We start from the raw sequence: 16223 nt of genomic DNA on the forward strand, positions 1-16223 counted from the left end.
AATCACAGTCAGCTTCTATTCTGGTCCTTTTCCCTGCATGACACTGCTCCTGGCAGCTGGGCAAGAGATGCTGGCACCACGTGACATTCCTATTTCAGGGACCACTGCATGGATGACAGGTGGGCCATGATGTTCTGTGTGCCCTTCCATTCCAGGGGTCCAGACTAGGGTGCCAAGACATGTGGGGAAGGAGGGCCCCACTTGGCTTCCTGCAAGGCGAACTCAGCACATATATGTGAGCTGCAATTGCCATGTCCTGTGGAGGTTTCCAGAAAACAAAACCAATGAACCTCCAGGGAGCCCTCACCCTGATCTGTTTGAAAATAAACATGCAATAGTTTTATGATGTGAATTATAGTCTAATAGGAAATGAACTTAGAGAGTCCAACTTCTTTAGGATAGACTATTTCATAGCTGGGGGGTGTCTAGGCCTATGAGTTCATGCAAAAAACCATGTCGTCAGCAGCTCTGATCTGGGGCAGACGGAGTGACAGTCTCTGCCTTGTTTATCCAGGGAAGTGGCGTGCTTTGGTGGAAAGAACTAAACTGGGATTCAGGAGCTCTGGGTTTTCTCTCAATGTGCTGGACCTTGGGTGAGTGAGTCAGTCTCTCTCCTCATTGTCCTTGGGGGGGGGGGTGGGGAGCCCAGCTATGAAACAAGGGGCGGAGTCTAAATATTCTCTGGGGATTGCTGGAGTCTGCTGTGCTCTGAAACAATGATCCCAGCAGGGAAACTGGTCACAGTCGGACATTCAGTAACTTGAAGAATCACGGTGACCACCTTTTCTGGGGGACGTCAAACCCGGAGAAAGCCCAGTGCTGCTGGGGTCTGAAGGAGGCTCATGCCCACCCAGAAATCTGCCAGCTCTTCAGAATTCCCAGGGCTTCTCTGCGCTTTCCTCTATAGGGCCTCCTGCCTCCCAGCCCTGCCCCAGCCTTGCCACTTCCCCCTTCTTCGGCAAGTTAACCAAATTCTCTCTTCATGGACAGTTCAATGGAAAGTTAGTCTGAAACGACAGTATATCATATTTCATGAATTTAATAGGGTTTTCATGATTTTACAAAGTGCCTCCACCAGACACTCACAGCTGGAGGCGGCTCAGCAGGAGGCTGAAGCCCTGCATCTGGGTTTTTCAACTCTTGCCAAAATCCATTGAATTTGATCCGGAATGACTATGAATCTTTGGAATGTACAGTCCCTTTTCTCTTGCCTTATCCAAATAAAAAAAGGGGCGGGGGGAGGGTGGTGCGGGGAAATGTCCTACGAGAATTCCATATGGAAACACTAAACGTGCATTATAAAGGATTTCCTATAAACAAAATCACAGTCAGAGATGTTGGACCCTCACCATGTTGAAAACAAAGGGCCCTTGTGTGTGTGTTTGTGCGCACTTTAAAACATATACATGTATTCATTCGGGGTACCTGGCAGCCCCCTTCCTCTCTCTAGCTAACTCTCCCTTTCCATCTTCCCCACCCCCAAAACTAGCCCCAAACTCCTAACAAGAACAAACTTTAATCGTTCTACGCAGTAAATCCCCTACAAATAAATATCCAGGGCAACTTCAAACACGCTAAATTGGAAGCACATGCGAAGAACGGCACGGTCCTGGCTGAGGCCGCAGAGTTGTAATTTACTGTTATGATCTGCCATAAATGTGGGCCATAATGAGCAGAGTTTGGGTTTCCCTTCTGTGTATCAGAAAACTGCAGGTTTAAATTTTTTTCACATTCTTTTTTCTCTTTCGCTTTGCCTTTGTTCGGTCATCAAACTTCACATTTAACACCCCCCAACCCTCGCCTGAATGGAAAAGGACAACCACACTCTAAATAGACCTTCTTCTTCCTTTAACCTCTCCCCGCCACTCCCCTGCTGCAAACCGTGCATGACTGTCCTTTCTCTGCTGTAAAGGAATTATGGTTTAAGGTTTATAGGGTTTAAAAAAATGTGTTCTATCACCAGAATGGGAGAAATGAGGCTAAACCACCTCTGGGACCTCTAATGGTTTTATCATAGGATTATACCTGGAATGGGCTGGCAGGAACCTGGAGGGGTCATGAGTTCCATCGCCCTGCCTCCACACTGCTTTATCTACAGCACCGAGGTCCATGGGTATCCACCCTCTCCTCAGAGATCACCCAGAGAGGTGTTACTGCAACACCCTCTAGCAAGTGAACCCCACCTCCAACCTTACAATACAGGAAGTCTCTCACAAGTCCTATGGAAGTCTCATGATTTAAGGCCATTTCTCCTTATTCCACCCTGGGGGGTGGCAGACTTTTAGATGTCATCCTTTAGGATGACTTTATTGGGGAGAACGCCTCCAGCCAAGTGGGCAGGAGAAACTCTTTCTGGTTTCAAAGGGAAGGAACGCAATGCCAAGTTCCCTGTGCACAAAATTGCTGAATGCCAGGCTCAGAGGCCATCCACTCCAACTGCCCCTGTGAGCTGGGGACCCGTGAACAGTGTCTCTGACTGGCTGGCTTCCAGCCTGGACACAGGTCCTTCCAGGAATCAAGAGTCCACCATCTCCCCAGTCCATTCCCTCTATTGTCACAGAGCCCTCATGATCAGAAAGCTGCCTCTCCTTCTGAGCCCAGATCCACACTCCATTCCTCCCTTTTGCTGGTCCTCATTCTGTTCTCAGGAGCTACATGGAGGAATGTGAATCCCTCTGAATGACCGTCATGTTCATTATCCTATCATATCATTATCATATTTATGTGCTATCATTATCATGTTCATATCATATCATTATATCCATATATCATTATCATATTCATCCCTACTTTTCCTTTACATGGATTAAAAAACAACAACCCAGCTTTTTAATCCCCCTGCCCATTTCAATATATGGTCTGGACCACTCAGCAGAATCTTGGTCTTTGCTTGTTCTACCTACAAAATGGGGGTGATTTTGTCATTCACTCCTACTGTCTAGAATGGCTGCAAAGATTGCAAAGCAGTGCAGTTTTACCCCCTCTGCATTTGTCCTTCAGCACCAGCACAGTACTAGCATCGGCTGGTGACAGTGGCGAGCCTCCCACGGTTGCTCACCTTCACCATATGCACCTGCCTTTTCTGGCCGTGTGGGCCCTGGGTCAGCCACTTCACTTCCCCGGGGGTTGCTTTCTTCCTCTGGGAAATCAGAGAGCTGGATTAAATGACTTCCAAGATCCCTTCTAGTTCAACAAGTGTTGATGTCATGAGGGCAAGTGTTCATGTCAACTGGAGTCAAAGCCTGGAAGCTTCTGTATCTCAGATCCTACTATCCTCTGCTCATCTATCAACTGGTGCCAACAGTGCACTAGACCGAGGAAAAGATGTGGCTCTTGTCTGCTCGAAGCCCACTTTCTCATTCAGGAGGCAAGAAATGCACAGAGGACAGAATCAGAGGATGGATAACCATGTGCCCCAAAGGGTATCCTGGAAGGAGGTTCTTTCTCATTCCCAGGGTTGACACACTGGGTATGTGGCAGTATGTGGCAAAAAGCATTATCAGTAAGAGTTAAGGTACTGAGTTTGTGAGTATATAATTAAAAAGATAAAGCAGAATAAAGATTTCTTCCTATAATGTCATTCCCACCCATGCACATTCCACTATAGGTCCTTAAAGTGGTAGATAAAGGGGCAACATTATAGCTAGCATTTTAGCTCCCTCCAAATTCCTGCCTGTCCCCCACCCCCACCTTTGGGAGCCCCATTCAGCTTACAGGTGGCAGTAGCCAAAGGCTGCAAACCATTGACACACATGGCTAGACTTAAGGATGGAGGACAGAACCTGTGAGCTCTAATGGAAGACCAGGGTCTCAAATGGTGCAGTGCATTGGGGCACGGCGGAGGGCCTGGCTGGAACCCCCCCACCCCTTGTGCATCACCTGGACTATTGCCACGGCCTGCCATTCTGCCTCCACTCTTGTTCCCCTACAGAGTATTCTCCACCCAGCAGCTGGAACGAGTGTTTGAAAACACAAATTAGATCATGTTGCTTCTCTGTTCTGGATCTCCCAATCCTTTTCCATCACACTGGGAATACAATCCCAATCTACCAAGGCCTCCACAGTTGATGAGAATTAGCTTCTAGCTATCTCTATCACCTAACTTCCTACCTCTTCTCTTTGCATGCTCCACTCCTTAGCCACACTAACATTCTTGATGTTCCTTGGACAAACCAGGCACACTGTTGCCTCAGGGCCTTTGCACTGGTTGGTTCCAGATATGTGACTCATTTATTAGTATTTATTGCCACTTGACAGTGTATTATATATTTATTAGCATATCTGTTTATTGTTTGTGTCATAGGAGAACAGGAAACTATATGTTGTCTGCCTCCTTATTTCCAACATACTCAATAAGTATATGTTGAATGAATAAGTGAGTGAATGAATAAAGCCTTACTTTTCCCAGTGAGAGATGTCACAGGGAAAGCCTTGAACCTGCGTGAAGTGTGAAATAGGGTATAACCTCATGTATTGCATGGAGCACTGGGTGTTATACGCAAACAATGAATCACTGAACACTACATCAAAAACTAATGATGTACGGTATGGTGACTAACAAACATAGTAAAATTTTTTTAAAAAATGAAAAAAAAGATAGGGTATAACCAGTTCCTGTTCAGGAGGACGCAGTCAAGGGACTCACATTCATATAGAGCCATCCCTGTGTTGGATGGGCTATCAGAACATCTCCTGAGAATGGCTCATGAGGCGAGAGAAGGGACAGGTGAGGCCTGGGGCATCTCAGTGAGGGGGGGAAGTGGTATCAGGATTGGAGCAGACACCAGGAATGGGAGGCTGGGGCTCACCAAATGGAGAAGAACACACTGACTGTTTCACTTCTATTCCCTGGGCTCAGAGCTCCAGGAGGACCACGCTGGCTGTACCCTGAAAGGGGAAAAGGCAATTTGGGTATGACTGTGAATAGGAGGGTTTCTAGAATCTTGGCTATTAATCTCTTTGTTTCAAGTGTTAATTTTTATTGCTAGGAAGTTGTAATCTTAGAAGGTTAGAGCTGGAGTGGTGTCTTGTCATTCATTCATTCATCCAATATTTGTTGAATACCTGCTATGTGCTGTTTTAGGCACGGGAAATACATCCAGTTAAGAAAACAGACACAAATTCCTTCTCTTTATGGAGTTTATATTCTAGAGAAGGGAGATAAACATCAAAATACACGAATAAAAGTATGCTAGGAAGGGGTAATTACTATGAGGGAAACAAAATTGGGAGGGGGTTTCAACTTAAACAGGGCCCTCACAGAGAGGTGTCAGTTGAGGGTCATGGGGACCACAAGGTCATTGTGGCTGAAGGCTAGAGAAAGGGGAAGAGGGGGAGGAGATGGTGCTAGAGAGTTGGGGTGGGGACCGTTTGGTTCTGGGGGAGGGAGGAGGTCATGGAGTTTGCTCACAGAGGATGACGTGATCTAGCTTATGCTGGTCACCTAGACCAGCCCTTTCATTCTAGTGATAAGGAAAAGGCCCAGAGAGGTAACATGACTTGTGCACGGCCTATTTCTGACAGATCCAAGAAAAGAACCCACGTTTTCTGGTTTCTAGTCTGCATCTCTCACTAAGGTCTGCTGCTTTTGAACTCAATATCCCAGCAGTCAACATTTTTCGAGAGCATTTTCATCAACATCATTTTGTTCTACCAGAAACCTGCTGCCAGATTCTCAATGTCAGATTACAGAAGGATAAAGCAAGAGAGATTGTGGGATATTCTGCAAGTCACACAGAGCTGGCTGGAACCCATGACTTCTGATGCCCAGGTCACCGCCTTGGGAGTTGCAGACTCTTCTTTCAAAAATGAAGGCCCTACATTCTCCTCCTTGAGGCTTCTGTACAGCAGCCTACCTCCTCTACTAATCAACAGGTGCATTTCTGATCACTTCCCATTCACATTTAGCTTCTGACAAGTCCAGCTTCATTATCTGTGCACCCACATTCTCTAGCAGTCACGTGTCATGTGACTGGGGGCTGGTGGGGGGATGCAATTTCTGATGCTAAATTGGCATGTGAACAGAGGGAAAAGTGCATCTGGGTGTTCACTGGCTGCCTTCAATCCTATACTTTGAAAGTTGGAAAGAAGGTGTAGTAATTAATAAGTGCTCAGTATCCTGATGGAGCAGGCATATGGGCCAGAGTGGCAAGAGACCTGCCTCTGAAATTAACCTAGCCCATGGGAGAAGCACTGTTTCTGCCTAAAGTTGTAAAAAGGCAACAGCATTAAAAAAATAATTGACAACATCCTAAAAATGACAGATGTTCATGTCACAATGTCTCTGTGTGGCTCTGACTCTGACTCAAGACTTGTGCTGTCCCATATTGGGAGCCACTAACCACATGCAGTCAGTCCCAGGGGAGATGTGCTGCAGTGTAAAATACACATTGGCATTTCAAAGACTAAATATGAAACCAGTAATGTAAAATAAGCTCACTAATAATCTCTTGTAATGGGGCACCTGAGTGGCCCAGTTGGTTTAGCTTCTGACTCTTGATCTTAGGGTTGTGTGATCAAGCCTGGAGTCGGGCTCCAGTGCAGTATCTGCTTGAGATTCTCTCTCTCCCTCTCCTTCTACTCCTCCCCATGGCTGCTCTCTCTCTCTCTCTCTCTCTCAAATAAATAAATAAATAAATCTTTTGTAAGGATTAGATGTTAAAGTAATATTCTGGATACACTGAGCTAAAACATTAAGATTAATTTCGGCTCTTTCTTTTTACAATTTTAGTGGGACTAGAAAATTTAAAATTACATATATGGCTTGCATTCAGTGGTGGGCTGGAACCATATGGCTCATGAGAGCCAACTGTGTACCCTTCTGCCCAACTCTGTGTCTAGTGAGTTCACATTGGTAGCTTGCAATCAGTCATGGAGGGGGGTTTTTACACCATGGAAATTGGCAAGTACTGCAAATTAAGGCCTCTTTTTTTTTTTTCTTTTCGAGAGCTGGTTTAGCAACATGCCACTCCTCATATTATATTTTTCAGTTCCATTCTAGATGTTTTGTTTCCTAAGTTTTATTTTCTGGGTGTGCGGTTGAATATGGGAGTTTGTATGCTTTCCCCTGTCTCTTTTTCCTAGGTGCCTGTATTATTTCATTCATCCACAATCATGGAATAAGTACTATGTATAAGGTGCTGGTTTAGACCATAGAGATTTATGGGGTGCCTGGGTGGCGCAGTTGTTAAGCGTCTGCCTTTGGCTCAGGGCGTGATCCCGGGGTTCTGGGATCGAGCCCCACATCAGGCTCCTCCGCTATGAGCCTGCTTCTTCCTCTCCCACTACCCCTGCTTGTGTTGCCTCTCTCGCTGGCTGTTTCTCTCTGTCAAATTAATAAATAATATCTTTAAAAAAAAAGACCATAGAGATTTATGATGAATAAACCACATTCAGGCTCTCGGGGCACTCAGGATCTAGTGCGAGTGGCAGCGGTGACAGAAGTTGCAGCAAACCATCACGGCAGTGCTGAAGGTGGGACCCAGTGCATAGGACAGTCTGCAGTGCCTGGATGGGGTGAGAAGCAGGAGAGGCTTCAGAGAGGAAGGGCTATTTGCACTGGGTCTCTAAAGATGAGTAGGAGTTTGTCAGGAGAGATTCTGGGAAAGATCATTCCAGGTGGGATGGGTTGGCACAGCATGGGAGACAAAAAACGGGAGTAATGTTAGATGGGACAGGAAGATGATTTTGGAACACAAGGGAGACTTTGTATAACATGCTAAGAAGCCTCACAGATATTTTCTTCTCCTCCCATTCCTCAATATCTCTTTCCGGCAATGGAGAATTGGAATGGAAAGCACTTAACTTTTCCAGCCTCATCTCCCAGGCGCCAGAGATTCCATGCAGGAGATAAGGCCCTGGTGGGTGGTGAGGAGATCCCACTGGAAGCCCCACCCTCACGAGTCAGGAGTCAGGTAGACTCAGATATACCATGTGTGGAGATTGAGGGGTTCTGTTTAGTCATTTGAAATGTTCCTAAGGGGGTGGGTGGCTTCGGAATTTCCAGAGATGTATGTATTGGAGATGCAAAGTGAAGACGAAGTAAAATCTCTGCTCCTTGGTGCCAGTGGCAGCGTGGAAATGGCACAGGGAAAAGCAAAGGGTGGTAGAAAGTGCACATGGCTAGCAGCTTGCTATGCGACCTGGGAAAATCATCCCCTCTCTGGACCTTAGTTTCCTCGTCTCTAAAATGAGCAAGTTGGACTCAATTCTGTGTGTTTTAATATTTATTTGTTGATTACTTTATATTTTCTCTTAAATTTTAAACAGGTGACTAGAATATTTTCTATTTCTCATGAAATAAAGGTTACATGAATTTACTTTGTACTGACGTGGCTTTGGTCAGTATCACAACTGGTTAGTAGCACATAATGGAAAATAAAAACCTTTCTCTTTGATGGCTGAGTAATATTCCATTGTATATATGGACCACATCTTCTTAATCCAGTCATCTGCTGAAGGGCATCTCGGCTCCTTCCATTAGCTATTGTGGACCATGCTGCTATGAACACTGGGGTGCATATTCAAAAAGAACGATTTCTCAACATTTGCTGCAACATGGACAGGACTGGAGGAGATAATGCTAAGTGAAATAAGTCAAGCAGAGAAGGACAGTTATCATATGGTTTCACTCATTTATGGACCATAAGAAGTAGGAAGATCAGTAGGAGAAGAAAGGGAAGAAGAAAGGGGGGGTAAACAGAAGGGGAAATGAACCATGAGAGACTATGGACTCTGGGAAACAAACTGAGGGCTTCGGAGGGGAGGGGGGTGGTGGAATGGGATAGGCTGGTGATGGGTATTAAGGAGGGCACATATTGCATGGTGCACTGGGTGTTAAATGCAAGTAATGAATCATGGAACTTTACATCAAAAACTAGGGATGTACTGTATGGTGACTAACATAATAGAAGAAAAAAATAAAAAAAATAAAAGCCTTTCTCATCTTTGTACTTTATACCTCTGTTCTGATATGACTGGCAATGCTAAGACCGAAAGTGTGGAATTTCTAACCCGGGAGCAAAGGGATTTGCACATTTTCCTGGCATCTCTGGGCCCATATCATTTCCTTCCTAATTAGTCGGGGGCTGTCTTAGTCTGTTCTGCGATCAAGGATTGTCCTATTTGGTGCCAGATGTAGAGACTGAGTTGCCTGGACCAGATGTCCATGGTGAACCTGTCCTCTTATCATCTCTGTGGCCAGGGGGTTCTTGTTGCTTCCAGAATCAGTGGGAAAAGAGCAAAAGTCTTCTGAACTAGATGGTATCTTGCATATTGTATCGGGCCATTTCCCTTTTTATCTATAGCTCCCTCTTTGGGTCAGTCATTCTGCCCGCATCTATGAGAAAGTGCTTCTAAATAACATCTTTTGTCCTGCTTTTTTTCTTCTCTGCCCTAGAGCCACTGGTGGCTTCTTGGGGCAGACAGAGCACACACTTCCACTGGGTGATTGAGGCCTCAGCTTTGCTTCTGTAGGTTCGCTGCTCCCCATTATCCTCCAGATTGCCCCCCAAGACTCTCCCTTTTCCTCACCTTGATGAATCTGGTCATCACAGCTCCAGAGTCACCTACACTTTCCTTTCTGCCATCTCAGTTTTTCAAGACTCTGAAAATTCTCTCTTCATTTCCCTTAGTCTCTAGCCTGCACACCTCCGAAGCATCTATAAACACTTGCGGTGGGTCCTCTCTTGGTCCCTCCTGTCTGTATGTTGTCTTCCAGAACAGGCAAGAAGTCTGGGAGTGCAGGGATCTTGTAGGTGGAGGAGCGAGGTGGGACTGCTGCCTGCCCACGAATGGACTGCGTGACACCGGGCACAGTATTTCACATCTTAGGCAGCCTCAACTGCTTTGTCTATAAAATGGAATAATACTGCCTGTCCCCCTTCATTCTTGGGGCTGGACATCTCCTGGGAGAGTCTGACATGTGTACAATGACGAAACAATGAGCCGCATGGTGGCGGGGTCCTACATCTCACAGCCCTGGGATCACACTTCCTCCCCTCAAAACCCTGCCATTTAAGGGCGTCCTGAATGTTATTCTGACTCCAACACCACGTCTGGAATTTTGGCTGGGAAATGTGGTGCTAACAGAGAGGCAACTGGATTTATTAACTTTCAAATCTAAGGCTTCTGAGTTGTAAGGAACGGGGAGGGAGCCCATTAGTTCTTAATGATAGGTTGTAGAGACTCTATTATGGGAGGTGTGCTGGTTTTAAAACAAGCTCACAAATTCTTTGCTACCCTTCCATCAAAAGCTGGAGTCCAATTCTCCTCCTCTTGATTATGGGCTGGCCTTAATGACTTACTTCTTACAAACAGAAAGTGACAAATGATACTGCCTGACTTCTGAAGCTAGCTCATAAAAGGCAATGTTAATGTCTACCTGGCTCTAATGGCTTTCAACACATGCCTTTGGAGCCCTGAGCTACCATGTGTATTAACCATGTTTTTTATTTTCTATATTTTGATGCTTGACATCTGGAGACTTGACCCTGGAGGGACTGCCCTCCTCAGGATTAGCGAATTCCTAGAGATGGTAAACAACACACCTGGCAGTGCAAACTAACCAATATGGGGCCCATATCCCAACTTTCTCTTTTAACGGGCTCTCACATTCTGGGCCACTATCCACCTGCTCTAATGATCCTAGAGCCAGGTACTGGACAACTAAGGGACAGCTCCTTTGCCTCAGAGCCTACTGAAATTATTCAAACTAACCAATCCTAGGTCTGCACACTCTGCCTCACCTGTTCTTTCCCACCGAAATACAATATAGGCTCTTGCCTACATCCCACCCCTCTCCTACCCCCTGACCAACCCTGGTGCTTCCCCATGTGGCTCTCCCTGGCATGATGTGCCCCTTCTTTTTAAGATCTGTCAGTATAAGAGCCAAACTATCTTTTCAATGGTAATTGTCTCTTGATCCACTGGACTTACCATACTACATAATAATACAACCTATATTTTGAAACACCATGCAAGAAGTCTGGATACCCTGAGGCTGCCATGCTGGAGGGACCATGTGGAGAAATAACGGAGAGAGGAAGGGATGGATGCCTGAGGAGCCCCAGCTGTTAAAGCGTTCCCAGCCCATGTGCTGGATATGTGAGGGAATCTTTGAGAAGACTCCTGCTCCAGCCACCTTCTGACTGCAACCTCACGGAAAATCCCAAGCAAGAACCACCAGCCAATCCCAGAACTATGAGAGACAATCATATTAAATGACTATTGTTTTGTAACACAGTTTGGATGTTTTGTTAGAGAAACACAGGTGTCTGAAATAGAACGGTGATCAAAGTGAATGGTTCTGCTGATTACATTCCTATTCCCTTTGACAGCCGAATCCCTGCTCGTGCCTTTTTAGGATCATTTAATTCCTGAAATTTGAAATTCCTCCCTTTCTAGCATGATGCCATAGACTGCTTTCACCCCCACCCCACAGCGCCAGTAATATCCCTCTTGTATTGTTTAGTGCAGTGCCTCAAAGAAAACATCTAAAACTATTTAGAAATATTTCTAGGGGCACCAGGATGAAATTTGGAGCTCAGCATGGTCAATCAGAAAAAAAGTGGGGGGGGGGGGTAAAGAAAGAAAACAAGAAACCTAGGCTTTCAAAGAAAATTGAGGATCTGGAGAGCCTTCAACTATTTTGATTTATAGTTAAACATTTCTTGAGATTGAAGTCTTGATTAGCCCAGTCCTCTCAAGTTCTGCCTTAGCCCTGATTTATGGGAAAGCCAGGGCCGAGCAAAATGAAAGCAAAATGAGGTATTCTTTAAAATTACCTTGGAGCACTTGAAGGAGGGCACAAGTGCTAACGTGGAGATTAAAAGGGAAGTGATGAGATGAGTTTCTGAAGCCTTAGATCGGCAGATGCCTGGCAGTGTGGGGAGGGGAGCCTGTGAAGGATGGGCTGCAATCTCTGCAGGTGAGACCCCTGCAGGACGCTTTGTTTGGTTTGGCTTGCCAGAGACTGAGCTCTCCATCAAAGGGTGGATCTTCGAGCCCAGGCTGGCATTTTGATTCAGTGACTCTTCCATCACTAGCTGGAAGGGAGAAACTTCTAACACGGACAGAACGGTAGGGTGTGGTGGGAGGGGCTGGCTGGCAGTGGGTTGGGATAGTAGTATCCAACTCTCGGTGGCTCAGGGGCTGAATCGCTGTTAGATAAGGCTGGAGGAGCGCCTAATCCAGCTCCCTACTCTGCCTTCCAGCCATGCTTTCCACGTGGGCAGGAAGGCCAAAGGACCAAGAAGATGTGCCCCCCTGGAGCCCACAGTCCTCTTCTAGATTTCACCATTAGTTCCTGGGATCCGTAATTCCCTGACATAATGGCTCCAAGCTCACTTCCAGTGGCTGCATGGACCTCCTCCTTGGTCCATCCTTCTGAGGAGAGACCGTATCCTAAGATTTGAAGGGTAGCCAAGTGGTGGCTATTTACAGGAGCCTGTGGAGGCGCTTGGACACATTGTCCGGGATGTTCACATGCATGAGCATAAGGCCTTTAATATGTGGGTGGAGCCAATGGTGGAAAGAGAAGAGAGGTATATGGCAGAGGCTGGAACCTACACATCCTCAGGCCTCCAGGTTTGGTATAGAAAACAGAGAATTCTGAGAATTTTAAATTGAAACTTGGCTTTCTAGGTTGATATAAAAGTGTATCTATCAATGGAGGAGGAGGGAACATATTGTATTTGACAGTTGTTATCTTTATTTATAACTCTTACATATGTAGCCATATGGCACATGTGGGCCTCCATATGTACTCTTGCCCTGGTCCTGCAAATATTAGGAGAGGTCTGTGCAAAGGGCAGAGGCAGAGTATGCTATTGGTCTGCTGTGTCAGCTGCAGGGAGTTAGGGCTTTCTCCAGCCTTACCCCTGAGGGTGGGATGGTATTGTTTTCAACTTTAACTTCTCTACGCTTCCCCCGCCCCGCACCCCACCCCACCTCTCAAGAGTCAACAATGGCTGTTCTCATCTACAGTAAGAGCCCTGAAGACTTATGGAACATTCTGGGCAAAATCTACTGTCCTAACCCTACGTCCCATCACTCTTCTTCCCCTCCATGAACCTTCTGTATGGTAGCAAAAATCTCTTCACTGCTCCTCCCTACCCACCTCTGCACCCCGCCCCCCGCCTCACTCTCTCTCATAAGTAAGCAGTTTCCTTCCTCTCAATATACTTATGACACTTACTCTACCTCAAGTACCTTTCCTTCTCTCCTCCACCCATCAAACTCAACCCATTTTTAAAGATTTAGTTCACGTTGAATTTCTTAAACTGTGTTTATTCATTAATTAATTCATTCAAGGACTAATCAGTGAAACTCTGGCACGTACTGATTCCTGGATTATAGCCATCTGGACCCTTTTTTCTACTCTAACTTACCCTGATCTTGATTTTCCTAATTTTTACTTCATATGGTATCATTACTACTACATTTTAACAAAATTTCAACTTTGCTTTCTTAAATTTTCTTATAGATTTTATATCTAAACTGGAGGACATATTTTTTGTGAGCATGAGCTCTCCGTTGGGCCATTTTCATATTCCACTCATTGGCCAGCAGTGTTTAACAGTATAAGGCTGGCATGCAGCAAAGACCCATTGATTGAGTGATAGGCAGATTGATGGAGGAACCAACTGATTTGCCGCCAAACCCCCTTCCTTGTAAAGGAATTTGCAAAGAGCTTGGGTGGTCTGGCTTCCATTCTCTCCTTGCCATTTTTTCCCCCTTTTTATCATTCTGCTGAATTATTTCTTTTTTTTAATTTAATAATATTTTTAAAATATGTTAGTCACCATACAGTACATCCCTAGTTTTTGATATAAAGTTCCATGATTCATTACTTGACGTACAACACCCGGTGCTCCATGCAATACGTGGCCTCTGCTGAATTATTTCTAATCCATTTTGCATCTATCCTGCCTGAATTTATTTCAACCCCTTTGAATATATTGATATTTTGGCTTGAAGTCTTAATAACAATGATTTCTTTACTACAAATTTGAGTTTTTATTTGTAATTTATACCAAATTACCCTTATAGACAAGCATGTGTTGAAATAAATAGGTTAAGTCATTTACTATTTCTTATTCTTTCCATATGATTTTGGTTTGCTTTTCTAACATCTCTTCTATTAGGCCTGAAGTCTCTGTTTCTATCTTTTTTCTTTTAGGAAATAGCTTGTATTAGAATGGAAGTCCTCAACAATGTGCTGCCTGGGCCAGTACCATCAGCATCACCTGGACACTTGCTAGAAATATGATTATCAGGACCTGGTCCAGCTCTACTACTTGAATAAGACTTCTAGGTGATTCTGATGCATTAGCTAAAGTTTGAGAACCACTCTATTAGTTGAAAGAACACTGAGTAGGCAGGGTAGACCTTGAATTTTGGCTCTAGCTCTATTATTAAAAGGCTGTATGACTCACTCTGAGTCTTAGGTTCCTCATGCCAGTTCTGTCTGTCTTGGTGTTTCTGGGGATAAAGATGAGCTATTATTCTCCTTTTAGGGTTTGTTTTTGTTTTTACCGGTGACATGGTAAAAATAATAACAGTATTTACTTCACAAGGTTGTTCTAAAGACAAAATAATTTAAGTTTTTGTTTTATTAAAAATAATAAAGATCAAATAATTCATCACATGCACATCCTTACAGGATTCTCTTTCAAATCTCAGAATTCTCAAGGGAGCCCAAGTTCTCATTATTTTACACTGGATCACACAGCAAGAAATTTTGGTTTCTACCACCTGTGAATGTTACAGCTCACTAGGAAATGAGCACACACATGCTCATGCATGTATTTGAAATGTCCTGATCAATGGTACTTGCAATAGACAATAAACTCAGGAGAGGAAGCAGCTTCTGAGAGCTGTAGTGGTCACACAGAGATGTGTGCATATCAAAGATGCTTTTTGAGTTGAGACATAAAGATTGGCTATGGAGAGACAAATGGGGGTAAGGGCACTTTTGATCAGCCCCAGTACATGCCAGGATTCAATATGCACACTAAGATGGAGGTGCAGAGGGGGACAGTGAATGTACCAACTACCAGCAGTTGGGTGTGTGTATAGAGATATAGTGGAAGAAAATTTGAAGGGGATGTTGAGGCCAGTTGTTGAGGATCTTAAGATGGTAGGCAAAGGAATCTGGGAACTCTGAGTGAGAATACTAGCATAGGAGGTCACTTGTCAGGATTTAGATTTCTCTAGGGTTGGTGGGCTATTCGCCCAGTGATGTGCGGGGGCATCTGATCACATGCTTTCAGGAAAGAGGACAGAAGTCTGAGGCCTGAACGCTTGAAACCTATCTTGGGAACTGCCTTGGCTGGCTCCGTGGAGCCAGTCTGAATGCATATGCATTAATTAACTCCTAATAGCTTTAAAGACTAGGCCAGCCACAAAGTTTCAGATACCCCAGAGGACAGGAAGCAAGTTCATCATAGCAGCAGTTCGTAATCCTGGCTACACAGCATCACTGGAGAGCTTTAAGAAATCCCTATCTGGACCCTACCCCAGAGATCTTGATTTAATTGGTGTAGGGTGGGGTCTGTGTACTGTTGTTATGTTTAAAAGCTCTTCAGGTGATTCTGATGTGCAGCCAGTGCTCTGAACCATGGCCCCTGGAGAGTCCAGCAGATGTAACTGTAGGTCTCAGATAATGTTTGATCAACCCCAACAACTTGTAACATATTATGCTCAATGAGGAAATGTTTCTGTTGTCTCAGACATCAGTTGTCTGATTTTTGGTGGCTCTTCAAATAATGCAGCAGATTGCCATGGTCTTGGCAGGCTGGAGAGTCTAGCAGACATGAGTGATCTTGGCTGGTGTATCAAAAAAATATGGACCCAGAAAATAAAACATAAGGTGAGGTGGAGCAGTGGAAAGGACTCTGGGTAGGACATCTGAAGACTTCTACACAACACCAGTAAGGAGTCAGGAACTACAGATCAAGACTGCAACTGTAAAAACATTATCCGATTTCCTAGACTTTACAACCATCACATGTTTATTTTTTATACTTCCTTCTGTAGCTCCACAGTAACTACTAGTAAATCTTTGGAATTGAAAAAGGATGGCACGCTTGTTGTCACGGCCTGAAAGGAAAACTGGAGGGCTTTACGGCACAGTGTCTTGGAGGGAAGGGACTCTCAGGCCAGGCCTGGGTAGGGACAGTTTTCAAGAGAAAAGAAAACATGGCTGCCCAGAAGAGAGCCAA

General features: G+C 44.9%; 1 protein-coding gene and 1 long non-coding RNA gene across 3 annotated transcripts in view; one reads left to right on the forward strand and one right to left on the reverse strand.

Annotated features, from left to right (window-relative positions):
* LOC123787513 (uncharacterized) overlaps window positions 1–6616 on the forward strand; it is a 38742-nt gene extending 32126 nt beyond the window's left edge. The window contains exon 5 of the long non-coding RNA XR_015727704.1: window positions 5657–6616. This is a non-coding gene — a long non-coding RNA (uncharacterized LOC123787513). The remainder of the gene's footprint in view (window positions 1–5656) is intronic.
* SLC14A2 (solute carrier family 14 member 2) overlaps window positions 1–16223 on the reverse strand; it is a 446643-nt gene that overhangs the window by 97728 nt on the left and 332692 nt on the right. The window lies entirely within an intron of this gene.

This window comes from Ursus americanus, chromosome 19 (genome assembly GCF_024610735.1).
Source record: "Ursus americanus isolate L20-20 chromosome 19, mUrsAme1.1.p, whole genome shotgun sequence".
NCBI lineage: Eukaryota > Metazoa > Chordata > Mammalia > Carnivora > Ursidae > Ursus > Ursus americanus.